Genomic DNA, 20,404 nt, shown 5'->3' with positions numbered 1-20,404 from the left:
TCAGGGTAATTTCCCAAATTTTCAAAATATTTTGACCCTAAGAAAGAGGAGCACAATTCAGCCCATCAAGTTAGCTCCACCAATCACGTGTGGTTGATTTTTTTTCTCAACCCCCTTTTCCCACCTTTACATGTAGCCCTTAACCCCACCCCCCACCCAGTCAAGAAGCAATCAATCTCTGTCTTACATAATACCAATATGTGGCCTCCACAGACTCAGTCCCCTCCCCCTTCCCCCAGTGGCAGTGAATTCCACAGATTCGCCACCCTCTTGATTGCAATGCTGAGCTTGTAATTTCGCTGTCAACAAAGCAGTGCGTCATCAGAATTAAATCTGCTGGAGGGTCAGCAAATTGCTCCAGGATTGGCAGTGTACATGGGTTGACCTGTTGTTGGTGGTGACTGTATTAAGAGCCCAGACATTAATTGAGTGCCATTCTGGTCATCTATTTAAAGGAAAGATAATAACAAGATTGAAGAAGCATATACAGTTGAAAATGTTTAAGACAGCTGCCGGGACTTGAGGGTCTAAGGAAAGGTTGTATAGGTTGTGACTTTACGCCCTGAGCATTGGAGAGTGAGGGGAGATTTGACGGAGGGATACAGAATTACGAGATAGGATCAGCACAAGCAGGCTCTTTTCACTGAAGTTGGGTGAGACTAGAACTAAGGGTGAAAGGTGAAACATTTAAGGGATCCTGAGGGAGTGCTTCTTCACTCAGAGGATGGTGAGAGTGCCGAACGAGCTGTTAGCAGAAGTGATGAATGCCAGTACGGTTTCAGCAGCTAAGGTAAGTGCATGGATGGGAGGAGTAAGGAAAGTGATGATCCAAGCGTGGGTCAATGTAACACGGCAGGTTAGCAGTTTGGCACAGGCTAGATGGGCTGAAGGGCCTGTTTTCGGTGCTGTGGTGCTCTAAGACGCTATCACTGCATGACCAGAGCTGAAAACAACCCAGTGAGAGTTCTTTCGGGAGGTTTTATACATCAGGTCCTGTCCTCACTGCAGGCCAGCCTGCTGATCTACACGGAGTGACATCCACCATCCAGGCCGAGGTCTCTTCTCACTGCTGCCATCAGGAAGAAGGTACAGGAGCCTCAGGACCCACACCACCAGGTTCAGGAACACTTATTACTCAACCATCAGGCTCTTGAAGCAGAGGGGATGCCTTCAATCAGCTCGCCCTGTCACTAGTTTGTTCCCATGACATATGGAGTCACTTTCAAGGACCCTTCATCTCATGTTCTCAATATTTATTGCTTATTTATTTATTACCATTTTCATTATTTTCTCTCTTTTGTATTTGCAGTTTGTTGTCTCTCGGGCATTGGTTGCTTGTCTGTCCTATTGGATGCAGCCTTTCATTGATTCTATTGAGTTTCTTGGATTTATTGTGTATGCTCGCAAGAAAACGAGACTCAGGGTTGCATGCGGTGACATATACGTACTTTGACGATATATTTAGTTTGAACTTTGAATCTCATGAATGGGGAGCTGTTTACTCGCTGGAACAATCTGATGACATGCGGATCCCATTAGCTGGGCAGGACATCAAAGAAATCCACTAGCATCTGCATGATGACGTGCGGCTGACAGAGCCTGGGGATGGTAGTTTGTTTAAAGCTGGAGCTGTTCCTCTTCTGGAAAATAACACTTGGAATTTAAAAGTTCCCTTTGTACCTTTGCCTGTGCATCTGGAAAACAGACTGTTTCTCTGCACTGGTTATCCCGTGTTGAATTCACTTCGTCCCTTTCAGCAGGTGTATGGAGTGCTTGCTGTTCCTCAGGTTTGTGGACAGATACTTGGACCTTTACAATATCTAATATCGCTGGATAATGGACAGATAGACTGACAAATCAGGCAAATTAGAGATCTCAGGAGATCCGATGGGGAGCTGAGTGTGATGGTCACCAGCACACCTGGAACTGGACAGTGTGATTTGTGATCTACCTGAAAGTGACTCCATATGTTATGGGAACAATTTAGTGACAGGGTGAGCTGATTGAAGGCATCCCCTCTGCTTCAGGAGCCTGATGGTTGAGTAATAAGTATTCCTGAACCTGGTGGTGTGGGTCCTGAGGCTCCTGTACCTTCTTCCTGATGGCAGCGGTGAGAAGAGACCTCGGCCTGGAAGGTGGATGCTGCTCTGTGTAGATCAGCAGGATAGAAACAGGGCCAAGGATATATGCTTGTGAAGCAGTGTTAGTAAGAAAGAGAAGTCCATAAGACCATAAGACATAGGAGCGAAATTAGGCCACTTGGCCCATCGAATCTGCTCCTCCACTCCCCCATCATGGCCGATCCATCATCTCCCTCAACCTCATTTTCCAGCCCTCTTCCCATAACATTTGATGCCCTGATTAATCAAGAACCAAACAACCTCCACTTTAAATACACTCAGTGATCTGGCCTGCACAGTTGCCTGTAGCAGTGAGTTCCACAGATTCACCACCCTCTGGATAAAGAAGTTTTTCCTCATCTCTGATCTAAATGGACATCTTTCACTGTGCCATCTGGTGCCAGCCTTCCCCACAAAAGGAACTATCTTTTGCACATCCACTCTATCCAGACCTTTCAATATTCAAGGAGATTCCCACCCGCCCCACATTCTTCTAAACTCCAGTGAGTCCAGGCACAGAGCCATCAAACACTCTTCGTATGTTAACCCTTTCATTCCCACAAACCTCCTTTAGACCCTCTCCAATGCCAGCACATCTTTTCTTGGATGAAAGGCTTAAAACTGCTTACAAGTGTGGTCTGCCCAGTGCCTTATGAAGTCTCGGTGTTACATCCTTGCTTTTGTATTCTAGACCTCTTGCAATGAATGCTAGCATTGCATATGCCTTCCTTACCCCAACTCAGCCTGCAAGTTAACCTTTAGGAAATCCTGAATGAGAACTCCCAAGACTCTCTGTGCCTCTGATTTTTGAATTTTCGTCCCATGTAGAAAATAGTCCATGTCTTTATTCCTTTTGCCAAAGTGCATAACCATGCACTTTCCTACATTAGATTCCATCTGCCACTCTCCGCGCCCATTCCCCCGATCTGTCTGAGGCTTTCAGCGGACATCTTGCTTCCTTAACACTACCTGGCCCGCCACCTATCTTCGTGTCGTCCACAAAACCATCAATTCCTTCACCCGGAAGAATCAGTCCCAGCCCAACCCCTGCGAAACACCACGAGTCACCACCAGACAACCAGCAAAGCATCCCTTTATTCCGACCCTTTGCCTCCTGCAGACAGCCAATCTTCTGTTCATGTTAGTAATGTTATAGGCTCTTCTTTTTTTAAACAGTCTCATAGTCATAGTCATAGTTTATTGATCCCGGGGGAAACTGGTTTTCGTTACAGTTGCACCATAAATAATAAATAGTAATAGGACCATAAATAGTTAAATTGTAATATGTAAATTATGCCAGTAAATTATGAAATAAATCCAGGACCAGCCTATTGGCTCAGGGGTCTGACCCGCCAAGGGAGGAGTTATCAAGTTTGATGGCCACAGGCAATCAAGAAGTGAGTGTGCTTGGCTATGCCCGTACCTCAGGTTTTACCAGCTTGAGCTGAGAAAACAAATATCATAAATATCGAGAACATGAAATGAAGTGTCTTTGAAAGTTTCAAAGGTTTCAGAGTTTTCAAAGAAATGTATACAATATACATCCTGAAATGCTTCTTCTTTGCAAACATCCAAGTGAGTCCATAGGTTACGGGAACAGTTCACTGATGTGGCAAATGAAGTTGGGATGCTGCTTGACTCACAGATTGGGAATGAATGAGATAAATTTAATTCACGCAAAGATTCTACAATCATAGTGAAACAGATGGGATTTGATATGTTGAATATATGCAATGAGAATATAGTGGGAATAATCCATTCAACTTTATTTAATTACAGAAAATCAGGTGAGGGTTACCCTGATTATTTATGTTGTATTTCTTGGATTTACTGCGAATAGCTTGCAAGAAAATGAATTTCCACATGTAGCTCAAGTACTCTAAAAGAATGTGTTGAGTTCAGCTACGAACATACACAATAACTGAGCACACTTTGGACTGTAAAAGTAGGATGATGGGGAAAACATTCCAAGTAATGAATGTTCTTTGCAACTTATAAGAATTCTATAAAGCAAATTTTCGTTGCCAGAAGCACAAAACGCTAAAATAACTTCACAATATAGTCTGAAGACAATCCCATAGATACAACTTAATTAGGTTTACATATCAATATTCAGAAGTTACATACATTAAATAAATTGATCCATTGTGCTATTTCACAATATCGATCGATTAAAAACTAAATTTAGAATGAAGTTGGTTAGCATTGACCTTAACTGCAACTGGGGGAAAAGAGAAGTTTTGCAAGATGGCAGCCACTCTGATTCTAAGCCAACCTAAATTAAAAGTCAGACGTACATACTTTAATTCTTCAGTTTGCAGATTGATAGGATCATGAGTCTCACTGTCCATGTGAAATCGGACTTCTGGAGAAGATAACGTGAGAACACTGAAAACAAAAAGCAGATCTTATTAAAAGTTCATTTAGATTCTTATAACTCAAAATGGGAAAAAATACAGTAATAAGCCGTGAATGAATTCATTATTTTAATTACTACTTAAATTATTACACCTCAAACAGCCATATAAATTTCTAGTTATAATTCAGGAGCCAAGTTTGGATACTTGGCTGGACAGAGGGAAAGGAAGTGCACTCATTTGTCTTTACTATAACAGACCTTAGCAGGAAGAAAGCTTATCATTGTGCGTGCACAAAAGACATGCAAGGCATTAGAAATGACTGTTATTCAGGAACTCATTATAAGCCAAATAGAACTTGCAGATAAATTCATTAAAAAACTAAATAACCTGCTAATTGTAGTAGAAATTCTGACTAGATATTGGACCATCTTTGCTGCTTTTCTTCATTGTGTCTTGTAAATTTTTAAAGCATGAGACATGGTCCGATTTAATATCGCATTGAAAAGACAGCATTTCTAACAGAAGCACACTCCCTTAGCACAACACTAAAGTAACTCATTGGTTTTATGATGGAATGGAACTTGAGCACATAATTTTTTTATGTCTTACATTTTATGGTGGCATATACAGTACTGTGTAAAAGTGTTAGGCACATATGTATAGCTCTGGTGCCTAAGACTTCTGCACGGTATCGTAGTAATTTTATGTATTGTACCGTATTTCTGCTGCAGAAAAAAATTCATGATGTATGTGAGTGATGATAAACCTGAGTCTGATATGTGGACTGAGAGTGGGAAGGGAGCAGGGAGAGGAAAATCACGGTTGGGGAAAGGGGAAGGGAGAGGGGAGGGAGTACAAAGCACCAGAGAGATATTCTGTAATGATCATTTAACCAATTGCTTGGAATCAAATGACCTTGCCTGGTGCCTCAGAATTGGGTGTGCCTGCACCTGTGCCAACCCCTGCCCCTGGCACTCCTTCTTTGCCACCTGTCCGAAACCCCTCCCGTGGTGCTCCACCCTCAATATTCCCAACATCCATTACCCCTGCCAAATTTACAAACTTGCTCTCTGCTCTACGTTGACAAATATAATACTGTGCAGAAGTCTTAGACACCCTAGCTATATATATATATATATATATACACACATGTGCCTAAGACTTTTGCCCCCCGTATTCTATGTACATTGATAATAAATTGACTTTGAACTTTTTGAGCATCCTTGATCCTTATTACCTCAGTGTAAAAGAGGATCAAATCCCTCGCCATTCATTCATTCATTCTCTCTAGATTTGCTCCCCTATGTCAATAGACTAGATTGTTTCTCTGATCATTAGAGATCATTCCAGATACACATAGCCTGGAGAAATCTGTTGTTTTTGCCTTTAGTCTATATTTCTGTTGCTTCCAGCTTTTATTGGGTTAATAAACAATAAAGGGTAAAGAACATAAATTTGCAAAGTGGATCTTTTTATGCCAAAGCCTGGGGAATGGTGATGCAGGCAGAGCAACTTTTGCCAGTGTAACCATGTGTTTCTCAAAGTAACAACTTTTAACTTCTAGTCCGGAAGCAAATCTCATCTGGTGGGGTCCCACATCGACAATATACTATACAACCACACAGTTCCTGAACTGTTTGAAGCACAGAGCACAATCAAAATCTATTCACTCATTCACCGTTTTTCCCACTTCCAATACTGTATTTTAAGTAGTATCCAAGGTAAAACTTTTCTGATAACACTTCCAAGTTCTTCTGTCCATTGGTCTCACTTCTTTCTCTAGCAGGACTGAAAGACTGCAGGCATACTGATCCACTTAATTTGAGTCCTCAGATGTCCCATTTATCCAGCTACTCAACCCACTTGTCCATATAATCATTCTCATTATAAATATTTATTCTGCTTAAACCTTTTAACAGCCTGTTTGGTTCTCTATTTATTAAGACTGTCTGTTTGTCTTATCCTGAGGAATCAGATTAATTTTGTTGCCAATCTACTTTGTTCAATAATTCCACTTCACTTAATGACCTAACCTAATGAATGGCACTTCACTTTGAGTCCTCAATCTTTTGGACAACAGAACTTTGCATGGCCTCAAGTACATTCTGAAACAAAGGCAGAAAATGAATGCTCAGCATGTCAGGCAGCATCTGCAGAGAGAAATGATCAGTGAAACTTTCACATCAATGACATTCATCACTTTAGATAAATGCTAATGAACCCCTCACACTTACTGGAAAATGTTTTTTTTCCTACATCTCTTGCGACGAGTGGGATGCTTCCTTTACTTCTCAGTGCCCCCTAAACAACAGAAGTGTGGAGGTTGTTTAGGGAGAACTTACATGGGGTTTTGGATAGGTTTGAGGAGGATGGTCGGGTGAGTGGACCATGGTTGACAAAAGATGTGGAAAATCTAGTCAAGAGGAAGAAAGAAGGTTACTTAAGGTTTAGGAAGGAAGGATCAGACAGCACTAGAGAGCTACAAGGTAGCCAGGAAGGCATGAATTAGAGTGAGGGTATATCTCATTTAAGTCAACGCCAAGTTAGACTAGCATTTCACTCTCCTGTGTCTTCCTTTGAATTAGTTTAATGTTTTGAAGCGAGTGCTCGATGGTGGTGGTGCTGGACTGGGTGCAGACTGTGTTGCTGCCTGCTACAGGAAGGCATCAAAGGCATCGAAGTTGGTGCGCAAAGGCTGCGTGCAGTGTAACCATTGTTGATTGTCTTGGACATTTCTTTTGCGATCGTAAGACCCTGTTGGATGTTGATGATGTAAGATGCCGCAGTCCTGATTCCCTTGTTTGGTGGCGCGACAGACGGCGGGTGAGCTGCGTGGCCTCGATTGTAGCGAGGACCAGGCCTCAAGCCGTGGGCTTGGCCTGCTGCTGCAGTCCAGGAGAGGAGATGTAGGAGGTGGTGTAACGTGGCTTCCATGCTTGGTTGGGGGCTGGCCTCTCCCTTCCGTGCTCAATTGGTGGAATGACAGGCTCAATTGTATGCGTATGGTTTGTGCACTGCCAGGAATTGCACCATCAGTTTGCGGGACATGTTGCTCAGGGACTTGGGCTATATATATATATATATAAAATGTGTTGTGTATGTTTTGAACTTAGGCCCAGAGGACCACTGTTTCCTTCGGCCATATTCATGTATGGTTGAATGATAATTAAACAAATTTGATTTGATTTGATTTGATTGAACTGCTGCAACCAAACGAACAGAAATTAGCTTTGCTAATATTGTTAAAGTAATGCAGGAATACTTAAAACTGAAACCCTTATTGATGGCGGAACACTTTAGGTTTCATATGCAGAATCAAAAGGAACGTCTGTCCATTTTTGTGTACGTGGTTGAACTGAAGAGATTGTCTGAACATTGTCAGTTTGGTAATGGGCTTAATGATGCACTGAGAGGTTGTTTTGGTGTGGAATCTTGCATGAAAGCATTCAACATGGCTTCTAACTGAAGCACAACTTACATTTAAAAGAGCAGTTGAAATCACTGTTTCAATGGAAACCACAGACAGAGATATAATTGGGATGAAAGTGAGCAAGGACAAAATTGCAGGGTCTAAACAGAAACCGGCCTGGATGAACAAATTGTGTTACTGTTGCGGCGGGGGCTCACATTCACCAAACAAATGCAGGTTTAAAGGTGAAGCTTGCAGAAAATGCAACAAAGTAGGACACATACAAAGATAAATGGACCTCTCAGGGAAGAGGAATGCTAAAAAGTCAAGTTGCAGTTTCAAAAAGAGCACTAATCTGCACACCGCTGATAATGAGGAGAGTGACACGGGTCTGTGTAGCCTTGAGATTAATGGTGTGAAAACTAGAAATAGACAAGCAATATGGCTTACATGAGAAGTGACTGGAAAATTAATTTAAATGGAATTGGACACTGGTTCTGCTGTTTCAGTCATTCCACAAAATTAGTTTGAATGACATTTCAAAGATACTGAAATGAAGGCTGTAGACATCAAACTAAGAATTTAACTGGAGAAGAGGTAACTCCGTGGGAATGAGAAGAAGGTATGGGAAGGTGAGAGAGGAAAATGGGAATGGGGAATGGTGAAGGGAGGGCATTACCGGAGGTTTGAGGAATCAATGTTCATGCCATCAGGTTGGATGCTACCAAAATGGAATATAAGGTGTTTCTCCTCCAGCCTGAGTGTGGCCTCATCGTGGTAGTAGAGGAGACTGTGTTCTGACATATTGGAATGGGAATGGGAAGTAGAATTGAAATAGGTGGCCACCGGAAGATACTGCTTTTTCTAGCATATGGAGTGTAGGTGCTCGGCAAAACTATCCCCAACCATTGAGTCTCACCAATACACAGGAGGCCACACCGGGAGCACCAGATACTCTAGGTAACCCAACAGACTCACAAGTGAAGTGTCGCCTCACCTGGAAGAATGATTTGGGGTGAGGGAGGAGGTGTAGAGACACTTGTTCTGCTTGCAAGGATAAGGTCCGGGGGGAGATCAGTGGTGAGGGACAAATGGACAAGGGAGTCACATATGGAGTGATCCCTGTGGAAAGCAGGAAGTGGAGGGGAGGGAAAGATGTGCTTGGTGGTGGGCTCCCGTTGGAGATGACTGAAGTTACAACCAATTATGTGTTGTATGCAGAAGCTGGTAGGGTGGAAGGTGAAGACAAGAGGAATCCTATCCCTGGTGGATGGATGGGGCAAGGATAGACATGCATGAAATGGAAGAGATGTGGTTGATGGCAGTGTTAATGATGGAGGAAGGAAAGCCCCTTCTGTTGAAGAATGAGGATACTTCATCAGTTCTGGAATGAAAAGCCTTATCCTGAGAGCAGATGTGGCAGAGACGGAGGAACTGAGAGAAAGGGATGGCATTTTTACAAGTGACAGGGTAGGAAGTGGTGTGATCCATGTAGCTGTGAGAATCAGTGTGTTTATAAAAAGTTATCAGTAGATAAGCTGTCTCTAGAGTTAGAGATAGAGAGATCAAGAAAGGGGAGGGTGGTGTCAGAAGTGGACCAGGCAAATTTGAGGACAGGGTAGAAGTTGGAGGCAAAGTTGATGAAGTGAATGTACTCATAGTGGGTGCAGGAAGCAGCACCAAAGCAGTCGTCGATGTAGCTTAGAAAAAGTTGGGGAATGATACCAGTGTAGGCTTGGAACATCGACTATTCCACATAGCTGACAAAAAGACAGACATAGCCATGACCCATGCAAGTGCCCATGGCTACACCTTTAGTTTGAAGGACGTAGGAGGAGCCAAAAGAAAAAATATTGAGAGCGAGGACGATTTCTGCAGACAGAGGAGAGTGGTGGTGGAGGGGAACAGGTTGGGTCTGCTGTCTAGAAAGAAGCAGAAAGCTTTAAAGCCCTCCTGTTGGGGAATGGAGGTGTATAGGGATTGGACATCCATGGTGAAAATGAGATGATCAGGCCAAAATGAGACCAAGGAAAGACCACGCTCCTCAGAGGAAGTGTGACAGTGACCAAAGCCATGGTCCGACTACAACAAGAAGTTACTTGCAAAATACGGCTTAGTTTTAAGCAAGAAGAGAGTTCAAGGAGCTTCAGGAAAGTTGCAAGCATTCAGCACTTGTGAGTGTAAAGAACCACTGTCTTCTCTGTGTGCATTAAGGTTATTGCATGAACTTCAAGTGGGAGACAAAAAGCTGCTTGTAAAAATAAATGTGACCAAAGGCCAGATGGATGATTGGAAGGACAAAAAGGAAGGTGTCAATAGTGATATGAAAGCAGACGATTCGTCAGACGATGTTTTGGATGAGCAAACCAAGAGGAGAGATCAGATCGCCAAGGGAGCAAAAGAGAATACTCCAATGAACTAAATGGACCTTCCCAAGATGCACAAGCTTGAAGAAGAGAGGTTTCTAGAGCTGTCAGAGCCACTTTCTGCGGTCTCAGAGTCAAATCCTACACCACCATAGAGGAGCCCCCAGAACCTGACATTGCTTTCACAGCCGTTAAGTCTCACCAGTCACGTGGAGTGGTCTCCCTTGTCAGGAAAGCCGCCATCCCACAACAGCAAAACATCCTCCACAGCGATTAAATCTTCAGGCCTGAATGGGACAATTTAAAACTTGCTATGCTGTGAATATCTGTATATAGTAATTGTATTATATGGTATACTGTGTATATAGCTGAGATGCATTCTCTATTGAGCTGGAGTTTATAGCTAAGCAGGGAGTAGTGTTGTGTATTTAATATTTTAATAATATTTGAGCAATCTTGTTTGATTAAGCATCTTTGTTCATTTCACTAATTCTTTACAGGTATAAATGTGTGAATTACATACATCGTCATGCTACCACGTGATACCTGCACGCCTTCCTTAAAGTAGACGCAAAATTAGCTAATATTTCAGACTCTCGTGTCTTCCTTTGAATTAGTTTAAGGTTTTGAAGTTACAATACTTAACAGGACCAGTCGGGGATAGAACAGGAACCTTGGGCCTGGGGTCGGAGGAGGCCGGGGAGGTCCTTAATGAAGACTGTGCTTCAGTATTCACCAGTGGGAGGGACTTCGACGAATGTGAGGACCGTGTTAAACAGGCTGATATATAGGAACATGTCAAAGCTAAGAAAGAGGATGTGCTGGAACTTTTGAAAAAAAAATTAGGCTAGCTAAGTCCCTGGGGCCATTCGGGATTTACCCCAGGATACTATGGGAAGCAAGAGAAAGATTACTGTACCTTTGCTGAGATTGCTGTGTCCTCACAAGCAACAGGAGTAGTACCAGAAGATTGGAGCGAAGAAAATTTTTATCCATTGTTCAAGAAAGTAATGAGAATCATCCTGGGAATTATTGACCAGTGAGTCTCACTTCAGTGGGAAACTATTGGAGAGGATTCTTGGAAATATGATTTTACAAACATTTGGCGAAGCGTAGGCTGGTTAGGGATAGTCAGCATAGCTTTGTGAGGGCAGGTCATGCCTCACAAGCCTGATTGAATTCTTTGAGGAAGTGACAAAACAAATCCATGAACGTAAAGCAGTGAATGTGGTGGATATGGATTTTAGTAAGGTATTTAACAATGTTCCCCATGGTAGGCTCATTCAGGGAGTCATGAGTCATGGGACTGAAGGAAACTTGGCTGTGTGGATTCAGAATTGGCTTCTCCATAGAAGATAAAAGGTGGTATGAAATAGAACATTTTCTGCGTGGACATCATTGACCAGTGATGTTCTGCAGGTATCTATTTTGTTTCCACAGCTCTTTATGATTTTTATAAATGACTTGGATGATGAAGTGGAAGTGTATGTTAGTAAGTTTTCACATGACACACAGGTTTGTGGTGTTGTGGATGGCATAGAAGGTTGTTGTAGGTTACAATGGGACATTGACATGATGCAGAGTTGGGCTGAGAAATGACAGATGTAGTTCAATACTGAAAAAGTATGAAGTAATACACTTTGGAAGACAGAGTATAGGGTTAATGGCAGGATTCTTAGCAGTGTAGAGGAACAGAGGGAACTTGGGGTCCATGCCCATAGATCCCTCAAAGTTACTGTGCAATTTGATATGGTGGTTGAGAGTTGTATGGTGTGTTGGCCTTCACTAGTTGAGGAATTGAGTTCAAGAGCCACAAGGTAATGTTGCAACTCTATAAAACTCTGGTTAGACCACGCTTGGAATATTGTGTTCAGTTCTGGTTGCCTCATTATAGGAAGGGTGTGGAAGCTTTAGAGGGAGTGCAGAGGAGATTTACCAGGATGCTGTCTAGATTAGAGGGCGTGTCTTTTGAGGATAGATTGAGCAAGCTAGGGCTTTGATCTGTGGAGCAAAGGGGGATGAGAGGTGATTTGACTGAGGTGTACAAAAGGCATATATAGAGTTGACAGCCAGGGACCTGTTCCCAGGGCAGAAATTTTAATAGGTGGGGACATAAAATTAAGGTGATTGGAGGAAAGTCAGAGATAGACAATAGACAATAGGTGCAAGAGTAGGCCATTCGGCCATCGAGTTTTTACATAGTGAGTGGTGGGTGCAAGGGTGGTGGTAGAGGCAGCTACATGAGGGACATTGAAGAGACTCTTAGATAAGATCATGGATGAAGGTAAAACGGAGGGCAATATGTGAGGAAAGGATCAGATTGGTGTTATAGTAGATTAAGTGGCTGGCACAATGGTCCAAAGAGCTTGTACTGTGTTGTAATGTTTTAGAGTACGTTTTAAGTTCTAACTAGTGTTGGAAGAGAATAAAGGATTTAAATGCTGAAGGCAAAATGTCATGTATTTCCAACTATTTCACATATAATGAGGGACTCTGTCATGCAGTAACTGTCATAAAGACAATGCCAATATTGAAAATTGCTGGTGAACGCAACAGGCCTGCTGCCTTCACCAGGAATTTTGATGTGTGTTGCCTGAAATTCCAGCATCTGCAGATTTCCTCGTGTTTGCCAATATTGAACTTTTTTTTTTAGTGATCTCAGCTGTTGCTAGCATTTGTGCCTCATTATGGATCTAATTGTCATTCCCTTTCCTGTTGTTCTTTACATTAATTCAGCGGAATTTTTCTGATTGCTGGAGACAGAATGAAAGTGCTGGTCTTCAAGACAGCTGTTCATTGCCTCTGAGAGATTAGCACTGGTGAACCTCCAGCAGTTCCCAGATTTAAACCTGACTAATATCTAACAATTAATGAGGGCCACACAGGCACGAAAGCCCCTGTTCCAAGAATGCAAATTGTCCTATGGCCCTCCCAGAGCAAGGGTTTTGAGAGTATAATGTTTAAAAGCATGAGCTCTGGAAATTTACGGACTGACCCAGAAGGGGAAAGAGATCAAAAGAGAGCAACATTAAATCAATATTTTGCTGCAAAGTGTTCCTTGTTCCCATCTTTGTGGGCATGTTGTGGGCAGCTGGTTCTGTATCAGCAACCTTGCAGCAGCAATATCGACAGTTACAGGTTTCCCCCGCCATCCGAAGGTAGACGTTCCTATGAAACGGTTCGTAAGCCGGAATGTCGTAAAGCGAAGAAGCAATTACCATTTATTTATATGGGAAAATTTTGTGAGCGTTCGCAGACCCAAAAATAACCTACCAGATCATGCCGAATAACACATGTAGCCCCCCTGACCACCCTCAGGGTCGCTGGGCTCGCTGTGGTCTAGGGAAACAGCCTCGGCCCCGCCAAACTGGGAAATTTGTTTGTGTGGATGCTGTGTGAGGTACCCCACCCCGCCCAAATAACAGACAATACACCAGATGCAATTAAATGATATACAGTTTATAGATATTACTGGAACTATATAATTAAAAGAGAATAAAATATAAAAGGAAAATAAAAGGCGCCACACTTATCAAAGTTCAATCTCTTCGTGCACAAAAACCGTTGGAGCTCAAGGACCTTCTTCTTCACCCTGCGACCTCTCGGACCACCTCGACCGGCCGCCTGGGACCAACAACGGTGGTCGACCAGACGCTCCACACGAATCCGTCTCCGTCTCCTTGCCGAACGTCCCGCTCGGGGTCCAACCACGTTAGTGGACTCACAGCACCTCGTCCATCCTCTGTCTCGCTCTCCCGCCTTCTGCCCCCAAAACCCCCTAGCAAACAGTATCTTCAAATAAACCAAAACCATAACAACTATCCCAATTGGTTAATAACGTATTTCTTATCACCCTCTAAACCACAACAAGCTGCTAGCACAAACTTTCTCAGCGTTTAAGACAAGAAAGCCGCATTCCCCAGATTAACATAACAAAGACGCCATTTTAATTAGCCTCCGCAGTAACATAAAAATCGAAACCCCCTTACACATAAAACCTAAAATAACAGTAACATATAGTAAAAGCAGGAATGATATGATAAATACACAGCCTATATAAATTAGAAATACTTGTCTACAACGATTGCCTGCACTGTTCTCCATAGCGAAAATCTCATGCCAGCGCTGTCGGCAGAAACACGGCGCAAGCGCTCTCCAGTAACCTTTAAACTATGAAGCTGTCAAATCATACCAAATAACACGTAAAAATACACAGCCGATATAAAGTAGAAATAATGTATGTACAGTGTAGTATCACTTACCAGAATTGGGACAATGCCGAGCACACTGATGATGGTGTGTTAGGCTGAGTCGCAGGTTGGGTGGTGCAGTGGCCCCCACCCTCCAGGCTGCCGACCGATACCGATCCGCGAAGCATGCAGGAGTACAGCGGTAGCCGGGAGGCACCAAGCACATCTTTAAGAAAAAAACCGAAACAAGCACGCTAATTAATTAGGTGCCGCCCGGCATGTAAATGTCAGCCCAGATCAGAGACGACTGCCGATTACATAGAGCAAGTGAAATTGGCAATTGCTTCTGATGTGGGCCAACATTTACGTGCCGGGCGGCACCTAATTAGTTGGCTTGTTTATTTCGGCTTTTTTCTTAAAGATGTGCTGTGTGTCTCCCAGCTACCGTTGCATTCACCGCGAATTGGTATCTGTCCGCGGCCCGGGGTTTGGGGTGGTGGGACACTGAGGTTTCGATTGTTATCCTTTCCTCTTCCAATTGTATCAGCTCTTCATCTATCAGTTCTTGGTCATGAGATGCCAAAACCTCTTCAACATCATCTTCGTCAACTTCCACAAGCCAAACTCACTTCGTCCTTACTTCGTTCACCACGATCGAAATGCTTAATTACGTCTAGTTTTACGCTAAGTGTAACACCCTTACGAGATCTTCAGGCTTTTCCAATACCTTAGAACTCATCTTGCTAACCTGGTGTCAGATCAATTTAAGGTGGAAGAGAGTTACTTCGATGTAAGGAACATGGAAGTCAAGTAGCTGAAGTCAGTCAGCATCAGAATCCTTCTTTTAAGTGCATCAGGAGTCCTCTCTCTCGAAAGCTTCACAATCTTCTCACTTTGATCATGCTTACAATCTATCTCACATTCCAGAGGGAATGTCGGTACCTTTCAAACCAGCACCAGCTGTGAAACATCTGAAGCTGTACTCTGCTTTGAAGACACAATAGGAATAGATGTCATAGAACACTGAACATTACAGCAGAGAACAGACCCCCGGCCCTCAATGTGGTGCCAATATTTTAACCTACTCTAAGATCAATCTAACCCTTCCCTTCTACATTGCCCTCCATTTTTCTTATCTGTGTAGTTATGTTCTGTAGCACTAAAACATTAAGCTAATTAAAAGGAAGGCACAGGAGTCAGAAATGAGGGTCTAACTTTGTGTTTACTTTATATTACATGGTAGCGTTGTGACATATGCAGTTCACTTATTTTTATATACACCCAGAAATTAATAATTTAAGTGAACAAGAATGCTAAATCAACAACATATGTGCAATATTACTCTAATATTACTGAAATATTAAATGTACAACACTCTTCCCTGCTTTGCTATGAACTCCAACTCAATATAGAATGCATCTTAACTATGTACACAGTACAGGCAACTGCTATACAGACATCCACAGCATGGTAACTTTTTTTTAATTGTCCCATTCAGGCCTAACGATTTAATCGCTGTGCAGGCTCTCTTACTCTTGTTGTATAACATGATTCCTGATGGTGGTGGTTGGGGGGTGTGGTGGTCACTCTGCTTGGCAGGTGAGGCTTCTGGCTGTGAGACAACCTCAGGTTCTGGGGCCTCCTCCTTGTAGTTGTAGGAGTTAACTCTGGGACTGCTGGAAGTGTTTCTAACAGCTCTAAACTCCTTTCTTTTCCTTTTCTTAGCTTTCTGCTCAGGATCTACTTTGATTCTTGCTTCACTCCTGGCCATGGCTTATTTCTCTTTTTTTTAACTTTCTCACATTCCTTCTCTCTTTCATGCCTTTCTCTTTCTTGCTTGTGTTCTCTTTCTCCATTTCTGCTCTTCTTCTCAACTTCCTTTCCTTCTTCTAGTTTGTGCATTTGACCGTGGGAAGATGCATTTAGTTCACTGGCTTATTCAAAGGTTCAAAGGTTGATTTAATGTCAGAGAAATGTATACAATGTACATCCTGAAATGCCTTTTCTTCTCAAACATCCACAAAAACAGAGAAGTGCCCCAAAGAATGAACGACAGCTAAACGTGAGAACCCCAAAGTCCCCCCTCCCGCGGCAGCAAGCAACGAACTCCCTCCCCATCAGCAAAAGAAAGCGCATACGTACCGTCACCGAGCCCAAGCGTGTGCTAAGCAATAGCAAAGACACAGACCAAAGTTACCCCAAAGGCTTCGCATTTCATCCACCACTCGACAAACCACAGGTTCTCTCTCTCCCTGGCAAGGGAGAGCGAGGTGTCCCCCATTTTCACAGTGAGCGGGAGACATAACGACAACCCGCTGGTTTACGATGTTAAAAGTCCGTTTCATTGCTTTTTTCGAGCTCTGTGTCCGAAGACTGCAAAGACCTTGGGTCTTCCGGCTGACAGAGGAAGATGTTCCGGCCTCCTCGACGACACACGAGTCTCCTGCCATGGCACCAATCTTCGATCCGCCCGTCTCCAGAGCCCCGAGATCTTAGGCTTCCGAACATGATCGAGACTCTTAGGCCAAGCCCTTGACATGTCGAATAACAACCATTCGTGGAACCCCGAGAATGGGTCCCATTCCCGCAAAGAACTGAAGCCTGCGTGTAACTGTGTGTAATTCTGTTATTAATCCTACTATTGCTCCCTTCATGATCTGATCTCTCCTCTTGGTTTTCTCATCCACAACATCATAAGACCATAAAATCATAGGATACAGGAGCAGAATTAGGTCATTTTGCCCACCAGGTCTTCTCCGCCATTTCATCATGGCTGATCCATTTTCCCTCCCAGCCCCAGTCTCCAGCCTTCTCCCCGTATCCCTTCATGCCCTGACAAATCCAAGAATCTATCAATCTCTGCCTTAAATTTTTCCAGTGATTTGGCCTCCACAGCTGCCTGTGGCAATCTATTCTACAGATTCAAAACTCTCTGGCTAAATAAATTCCCCCTCATCTCCGTTTTAAAAAGACGCCCCTCTATTCTGAGGATGTCTCCTCTGGTCTTAGGCTCTCCCACCATAGGAATCATCCACTCTGTCGAGGCCATTCAACATTCAATAGGTTTCAATGAAGTCCCTTGTCATTCTTCTGAATTCCAGTGAGTAAAGGCCCAGAGCCATCATATGACAAACCTTTCAATCACTGAACCATTTTTGTGAAACTCCTTTGAAACCTCTTCAATGTAAGCACATCCTTTCTTGGAAAAGTGGCCCAAAACTGCTCACAATACTCCAAATGAGGCCTCGTCAGTGTATAATAAAACCTTAACATTACATCCTTGCTTTTATATTCGAGTCCTCCTGAAATGAATGCTAACATCGAATTTGCCTTCCTCACCGCTGACTCAATCTGCAAGTTAATCTTTAGGGCAGTGGTCCCCAACCACCGGGCCGCAAAGCATGTGCTACTGGGCCGCGAGGAAACGATATGATTTGGCGATATGAAACAATATGAGTCAGCAGTACCTTTCCTCATTCCCTGTCATGCCCACTGTTGAACTTGAACGCACGCGAGGTCATCAGTGACCCAAGATGCAAATGACCCAAGATGTGCAAAAGAATGGGTCCGTGACCCATTTGTGAATGTCCCCGGTGAATCTTCCATGTCAGCGCGGGAAAAAGATCAACTCCTCGAGCTTGCAAATGACGGTGGGCTGAAAAGTATGTTTGACATAACATCTCTGCCGGCATTCTGGATCAAAGTCAAGGCTGTATATCCTGAGAAAGCCATGAAAGCACTGAAAACGTTGCTTCCATTTCCAACATCTTATCTCTGTGAAGCGGAGCTTTCTGCAATGAATGCAACGAAAACTAGATCGCGGAATAGACTGGACATAAGGAACCCCCTTCGAGTATCACTGTCTCCCATCACTTCTCGATGGAATCGTTTTGTTGCAGGGAAACAAGCCCAGGGCTCCCACTGATTCAGCGATATTGGTGCGTTGCAATGATTTTATACGTTCATATGAGGAAAATATGCACTGTGTGTTTAATACCCAAACGTTACTTAAAATATTATGATGCTATTGACTTATAAGTGACTTATAATTCAGTGGTCCCCAACCTCTGGGCCGCAAAGAATGCAGCGGTAGCCAGAATGCACCCAGCACATCTTTAAGAAAAAAGCCGATTTTTCTCTCTATTTACAAAATAGTCTACACTTTTATATCTTCTAACAAAGTACACAACATCAACTCATCTCCTTTGTCTATCCCGCTTGTTATTTCTTCAAAGAATTCCAATAGATCTGTCAGGCAAAACTTTCCCTTGAGGAAATCGTGCTGACTACAGCCTACTTTATCATGTACCTTCAAGTACCCTGAAACCACATCCTTAACAATTGATTCCAACATCTTCCCAGCCACTGAAGTCAGACCAACTGGTCTATAATTTTTTTTTCTTTTGCCTCTCCCCCTTGTTGAAGAGTGGAATGACATTTGCAATTCTCCATTCCTCCAGAATCATGCCAGAATCAATTGAATCTTGAGAGATCATTACCAATGCCTCCAGAATCTCTTCAGCCACCTCCTTCAGAACCCTGGGCTTTAGACCACCTGGTCTAGGTGACTTATCTATCTTCATACCTTTCGGTTTCCCAAGAACCTTCTCCCACTTCACACACTTCTGCCCCCGACACTCTTGAACTTCCAGCATATTGCTCATGTCTTCCACAGTGAAGACTAATGCAAAATATTTATTCAATTCATCCACCATTTCCTTGTTTCCCATTGCTACCTCTTCAGTATCATTTTACAGTGGTCTAATATCTACTCTTGCCTATCTTTTACACTTCATCTATCTGAAGAAACTGTTGGTATCCTCTTTAATATTAATGGCTAACATATCCTCCGACAAATTTTCTATTTTTGTATCTCCATTGACTTCCTTTTTTTTGGCCTTCCTTTCATTCGGCTGAGCTTTGATCTTTGCATCTACTTTTACAAGCAGCTTTTTATCTCCCTTTTGATGGCCATGCAATAACCTTACTGCGCACAGAGTGAATTCTGGTTCTTTATATTCACAAAAGCTGAATGCTTCCAAATTTCCTGAAGCTCTTTGAATTCTCTTCCAGCTTAAAATTAGCTGGAATGTACATACTCACGAGAGCAATTGCTGAACCTCTGGCAGCATCTAGATACCTTGGCAGAGTCCGTTTTTGTCATACATACTCACAAGAGCAATTGCTGAACCTCTGGCAGCATCTAGATACCTTGGCAGAGTCCATGTTTCTCATACATAATTTTTGTATGTTTCCTACCTTTTTTTTGCATTTTCTGCAAGTTTGGCCTTTAAACCTGCATTGAGCCCCTGGCGCAATAGTATCACAATGTTTTCGGCCAGGCCAATTTCTCTCAGTGCATCATTAAGCCCACCATTGAACCGACCGTGCTTAGGCAATCTCTTCAGTTCATCCACATAAACTGAAATGGACTCCCCCTCCTTTTGATTCCACTTTTGGAACCTAACACATTCTGCATCAACAATAGTTTTGGTTCTGAATGAATCTGCCTTACTTTCACAATATCAGCAAAGCTCATTTCAGCTGGTTTGGTTGAAGCAGTCAAACTCCTAAGCAAACTCTATGCCTTTAAATCCAATGCACTTAGAAAAATTAGTACTTGTTTCTCATTGGTTGTGAAGGTACTGCTCAGTTCACTCTGTATACGATACACAGTTATCTGTTGTGCAGTGGAACACATCAATCTTTTCGATGTAGTATGACCTGGAACTCATTGTTTAGGACCCACAAATTCTTCCATTTTCTCGCATTTTTAACACGAGCAAGTGCTGTGCTGCCTTTTTAAAACTTGATCATTTCTCGCTGTGCTTTCTCTTTAATCCAAACATCTTATTGCTCTTCAACTGGTAGGTAGTCGTCTTGGGTTTGTTTAAAACTTTCTCATCACTACTGTTATGTTTTGTCACTCCAAAACGTTAAACTATTTAAAAGGGAGACA

General features: G+C 42.9%; 1 long non-coding RNA gene across 1 annotated transcript in view; it reads right to left on the bottom strand.

The window, feature by feature from the left end:
• LOC134338195 (uncharacterized) overlaps positions 1-20,404 on the bottom strand; it is a 32,331-nt gene that overhangs the window by 2,759 nt on the left and 9,168 nt on the right. The window contains exon 2 of the long non-coding RNA XR_010016165.1: positions 4,422-4,508. This is a non-coding gene — a long non-coding RNA (uncharacterized LOC134338195). The remainder of the gene's footprint in view (positions 1-4,421; positions 4,509-20,404) is intronic.

Source organism: Mobula hypostoma, chromosome 26 (assembly GCF_963921235.1).
Source record: "Mobula hypostoma chromosome 26, sMobHyp1.1, whole genome shotgun sequence".
Taxonomy (NCBI): Eukaryota; Metazoa; Chordata; class Chondrichthyes; order Myliobatiformes; family Myliobatidae; genus Mobula; species Mobula hypostoma.
The sequence above is the reverse complement of the archived record's forward strand: the minus strand, read 5'-3'. Positions and strand labels throughout refer to the sequence as shown.